This window comes from Coptis chinensis, chromosome 7 (assembly GCF_015680905.1).
Source record: "Coptis chinensis isolate HL-2020 chromosome 7, ASM1568090v1, whole genome shotgun sequence".
Taxonomy (NCBI): Eukaryota; Viridiplantae; Streptophyta; class Magnoliopsida; order Ranunculales; family Ranunculaceae; genus Coptis; species Coptis chinensis.
In genome coordinates this window covers 28887170-28892723 of record NC_141462.1, presented here as the reverse complement: position 1 = coordinate 28892723, position 5554 = coordinate 28887170, and the positions used below count along the sequence as shown (strand labels likewise).

The following is a 5554-nucleotide window of genomic DNA, read 5'->3' as shown; positions in this document are numbered from 1 at the left end:
TCAAGACTTTGTGCTTGGTCGGGTGATATTCAAGATTTGTTAGGTAGATCGAGTACAAGTCTTTTACCCCTGCGCGGAGGAAGGGAGCTCCACACCTTAAGAAGTATGCGTTTGCTACAATGTGCTTGGTAAGCAGATACTGTCCAAGTCTAAGAAAGGCTATAACAAGATAGTCAACGTATACTCTTCATCCTTGCGTACTAACTTGTTTCTTTGAAATGCTTGAAGCCCATAACCTGATGAATTAATTAAAATTGGTTTTCCCCTTAATGAAATTGATCATAAACAATTTCCCAGCGGGCGGAGATGAGGCATCTTAAAAAGTAGGTTTGGCTTCCCTTGGTGAATTTGATGGTAGATGCGCCTCTCCATTTATTTCCACAATTCCACCTAAGGTCACCCCATAAACTATTAGGGCGCCTCGCCCAAAGATCGAACTTTGGAGGTGGTGGTGTCTTTGATACCAAATGTTACAATCACCAAGATTGTAACTAGTATTTGGGGTTGATTGAGGAACTAATGATCTCCACATGGTTCAGTTCAAGATAACACAAATATGTCAACTGGGTTTAATATTCTTCTCTACTCTTCACTAAATAATCGACTTGTTTAAATAGAAACATGTATAACCACGTTCATAACTACCCACCAAGACTAATCCACTTAGTAACTCCTGCACCCACTACTACCCCATACTCTTAATAGTTTAAGTGGACTCACCAATAAGATAGTTTTTTTTTGTTTTTTTGGAAAAGTTACGTTGTTGGGATTAGGCAGATCCCCACATATATTAAGCTCTGAAATAAGTTAAGTTTACATCATCCTCTACAATTTGATTTAAAGTTAAGTTATTACATAGGGGGAATGAAACTAATGTGATCTCCAGAAGAAGAAATTGATAACTTAGCTAGGTGATTGAGGAACCAGTGATGCTCGATTAACTTCCCTGTAAGCATGTTGAAAAGATATTTCAGTGAAACAGGGGATATGTTTCCTGATGATTGCTACCACATTTAAACAGTTCCATGGCAGGGTTTCTCTATCTTTCAAGACGAGTATAGCCCGCATAGAATCAGAAGACACCATGACTATGGTCATATCCTGTAGTAATGCATTTTACCAAGCCTTTTTCAATTGCTTTTAACTCTTGTTATACAATAGACCTGATGGATTCTCCTCCAGAGTAGGCAAAAATCGCCTGTCCATATGTACTTCTTCTCATTGTATCATTAAGAAAACTAGCCATGCAGCCCGACCTGTGGCCGGGCCTACTATTTTTAAACCCATCGTGTCTAGGCCTATATTTAAGGCCCGTTAATTTGGGTCTCTTTAATTTTTAAACCAACAACAATTAAATAAACATTTGGAAGTTGAAGTTGTACAATATTCAATATCGTTTCTACTTTCTACTTTTTTTTTATAGCCAATATTGTTTCAACTTTGTCATGGAGTATCCAGCCCATCAATGAAAACTTACAATTCTTGAATGAAGGTTTCTGCTGTCGAAACTTGAAAAAAAACCTACCTTCTTTTCTAGCAAAAAGAGAAATCAATCATTCACAAATTCGTATGTATTTCATCTAAATCTTGGCTAAGTGATGCCACAAAGCCAATCTATACCAAAGAGTAGCAAAACAACAATATCCGCCTGGAATAGAGACCGACATCTTACAACCGTGCAGCTTCATCCCCTAGATATATGACAATAATGAAAATATTTTAGGTTGATATCATTACACTCTTAATAGCATCACCATGCCACTACAATTTTATAGGATTCTTACACATAAAAATGAAATAAGTCTAATTAAAATACACCAATTAAATGGATAGATCTTTGTCTCTTTGGGCAGTTTGTAACAACATAGAACTATCTCAAAGATATTAATCATTCCCCTACAAAACAGTATGATAAACTCATTCACATCTGACATGCCTACAACATAGCTTCTCAGTTCTAGGCACAAAAGCAAGTTATGAACTACACTCCTCATTCAAATTATTCGAATGAATTTATATGACCAAACTTAGCAAAAGGGCACAAAAATCAGTGTCACATAAAAGGGCTCTCGCTTATGCTAATATCCTCCAAATTTCCCCTTCTCCATATTGTCCTAACTATCCATACATCATGTAATACTGCCACAAAAAAACCAACTGCTGCAAAGTCATAAATAAAAAATCATAAAGGAGGAATAGTAAAAAGCAACAAAGTAATGAAAATGATGCATGAAAGAGTTAGTTTTCATCAAAGTTATGTTTTAAATCCATCCAATATAGCAGAATAATCTATATCAAACATAAGTTGCCTAATTTTTATGATAGTTCTTTGAAACAATGTATACAACAAAATGCTTTAGTCAAATTTGGATGATTAATACCTTTTTTTTATAGCTTGAACAACGGATGACGCTGTGAAGCTTTCTCTTCCATTTGTTTACACCGCTTATGTCTAATAGACCATATTGGTTCATTAAAAAGAATAAAAACCCATCGTTTGGCCACCATCGGAGTCATAAGTACTATGAAAAATTAATAATCAATACAAATCTAACATGCTTCAATCAAAATGGTATATAAGAAAGACATATCCATAGTTACAAATTAAATAGAGGAATGAAAACAGTGTTAAAATACATGAATCTGACAAAAAAAAAAAGGAACTCAAATCTTACTGGAAGATTTCACAATAAGATATGAGCAAATGATGGCAGCCATGAAGAATTTACTAAAGCTATAATCCCCTACCTAATAAGGGATGGGAGTAAGATCAATGTTAGGGTGAGAGTCAAAGCTTTAGCGATCGCTGTGGTTGCTCGCTTTATTGGTATTATGCTATATAATAGAATATTACATATTAAGTGAAAAAAAGAAAGAAATGTGAAAGAACTGGCAGGATCAAAACGATCTATTGCAGAGGAAGGAGAACCTTGCTGAAGAAGTAGCTACATCGGTTTCTTTCCCTTCCGTCCATACTGGGCTAAGGGCAGCCCTTTATATTAGTTGGATGCACACATATCCTAACGGGAATAGAAGATAGAGTTTAGATACTATGTCACTAAACAAAACCACATTCACTGGTTGGAGAAGGTGCTTATGCCAAAAATGGAATGAGACGCAATCTAGACAAATGTGTGCATAGATTACCAATTATTTATAAACGATTATTCATAAACAAATTAGGCCATTCATCAAATTTCGCAACCAATAGTATCCAGAGAGAAATATGCAAGAAAGGAATACACTATACCTAAATAAGCATTGAAGGAGCTCGTGCTGGTTCTTCTACATGGCTTATGGTTTTTCTACCACTTAATGATGTCAGTGATATGATGGGATATTTGCAGTGGTTATATCCCAGAAGCTCCGTTTTTTAGCTGTGGGTGCTGGTGAATGAAACCGATGTTTTGGGCTCTTCAATTCACCTTCCGCTGCTGGCTCCTTGGGTCGCAAGCTTGCCCGTGTAACTACTCTCTTTATTCCTCCTACTACTACTGATGATTTGGATAACTTTCGTGTAAGATCAAGTATGAAATTGTCTTTCTACTTTAGCTACAATGCATGGTCCTTCTTCATCCTATCTATTTTGGCTTCTAATGCCTTCACTATTTGCTGAAGCCCTCAGTCTGTCTCCCTAGCACCCCTTCTCTTTGACTCGGGAGTGTTGAAGCAATTTCCTGTTAAGATGGAAGACATGGTTCTTCTTTTCACATTTACTTTTGCTGAAGGTGGAGTCATGATAGAGGTGGCCGATGAGGGGGTTGGAGTTAAATTTGCTGCCAATGATTGTGCTTGGACACTAAGTAACTTCTGCTGTTGGCAAGCAAGTTGGACTCACAGATCACAGTTTTCCTTTTGCAATTCGAGGAGCAATTTTGCCTGATTGGTGTCAGCTGTGGGAACTTGCAATATTTCCTCATTTGCCTCACACGCCTGCAATAGTATATACTAAAAGCTTGAGTTAGATAGTTTTATGTAGAAAAGGAATGAAAATTTGGGTTTGCAAAAGTGCTAACGTTAGAAATTTGAACCTTTGTACAATTTCTTTAGCATGATCAGCCCAATGGAGAGTGTTTCGAAGTCTCACCAAAGGAGAGATTGCTTGGATTGATGTTGGCAATCATGGCGGTGTTGCAGGCTCCACCTAGGGAGTCCTTGAGAAGTTGAGTGAGTTTGGAGTTACGATAAAGGGATGTGTTTCTTGCCTTCAACCGGGGCATTGATGCAACTACTTAGTGCAAGTAAGGAGGCGATTAATGTTGGCACCTTCAATGGACCTAAGTGTTCTCTCGATCCGTGGCAAGAGCTCTCTCGAGATCCCGCTAGATCAATCGGTGATAGTTTGCCTACTCGATTGACAACGTTCATTGTATTGTCTCTGACTCAGTATTATGCTACAACCTAAAGAAATACACATGCATTGGAATAAGATAACAATTCTTACTCTGAGTTAATTAAGTAATTACAATTCCTACTATAACTATCACTGAGCTGATTTCAATTTACTAAACTCAAAAACCATTAGTTGTTTCTCTTAATTATTCTTCCTAATAAACTTCTTCCAAAATCGCTTCACCTGATGGTGTTACTTGTTTTCAGTCACCTAAATTTTAAATTTTTATCTCTATATTGATGTTTGAATTCACAATTAAGGGAGAGGAAAGTTTCAAGGATTAGCTTAGAGTTTCAGTTCCTAAACAGCCTGATATAAATGGAAATTTGGTTTTGAAAAATTACTATCCAATACCATGTGATTCATGTGAAAATGTGAGCTTTGCACGTAGAGTATGTTCAAATCCACCCACAATCTGCAACATATTGCATCAAAAAATTTAAAAGGTTATGCACACAAAAATTAATTTCAAAAATAAATGGAGCACTTATTTGTTAAGCAAAACCCTCAGAGAAAAAGGAAGGATAATCTTCAATATCTAGTAAACATACCTTCTTCAAGCCCCATTCAAGTTTCTTATTTGCTTCCTTAAAGTCCCAACTGCTCCAGATTCCAACTTAAAACTAACCCTGTTGAATTCCAGAAGACCCAATCAGAAAGACTTGCTAAGAATAAAGGGATTTGCTTACATGCTTTTGCATGTGCTACTACTTTGTTTACTGGACTATAAATTTAAATTTAGAAATTAGTAAAAAGAAAATAAATCCAAATTATGTGAAAAAATAAATTAATAAAAAAAACTTACAAATCAATGGCTTCACCTGTGGTATACACAGGCAGTTGTGTAGCATACGAATTATGTATCTATTAACTAATCCATATCCATATCCAATAACTAATACATATCATGATCCATTAACTCCATATCTATATCTATTAACTAATTTATATCCATATCCATATCCATACCCAATAACTAATACATATCAATTAACTAATCCATTGTTTTTTAGAATTTTTTTTTCATCCCATGCGTACATTTTAAATAATGAAATAGTGCGTAACTTTGTTTTTTGTTTTAACATAACACATGAAAAGACAATTTTGACTTATATTATATTAGAGAGATGGCCAAATTCAATGTTAGTTTGGTAAGAAGGC

The 5554-nt window shown here is 35.7% G+C and overlaps 1 pseudogene; it reads right to left on the bottom strand.

The window, feature by feature from the left end:
- Positions 1-3153: 3153 nt before the first annotated feature.
- On the bottom strand, positions 3154-5318 carry LOC147486992 (kinesin-like protein KIN-8A; annotated as a pseudogene).
- Between the last annotated feature and the right edge of the window lie 236 nt (positions 5319-5554).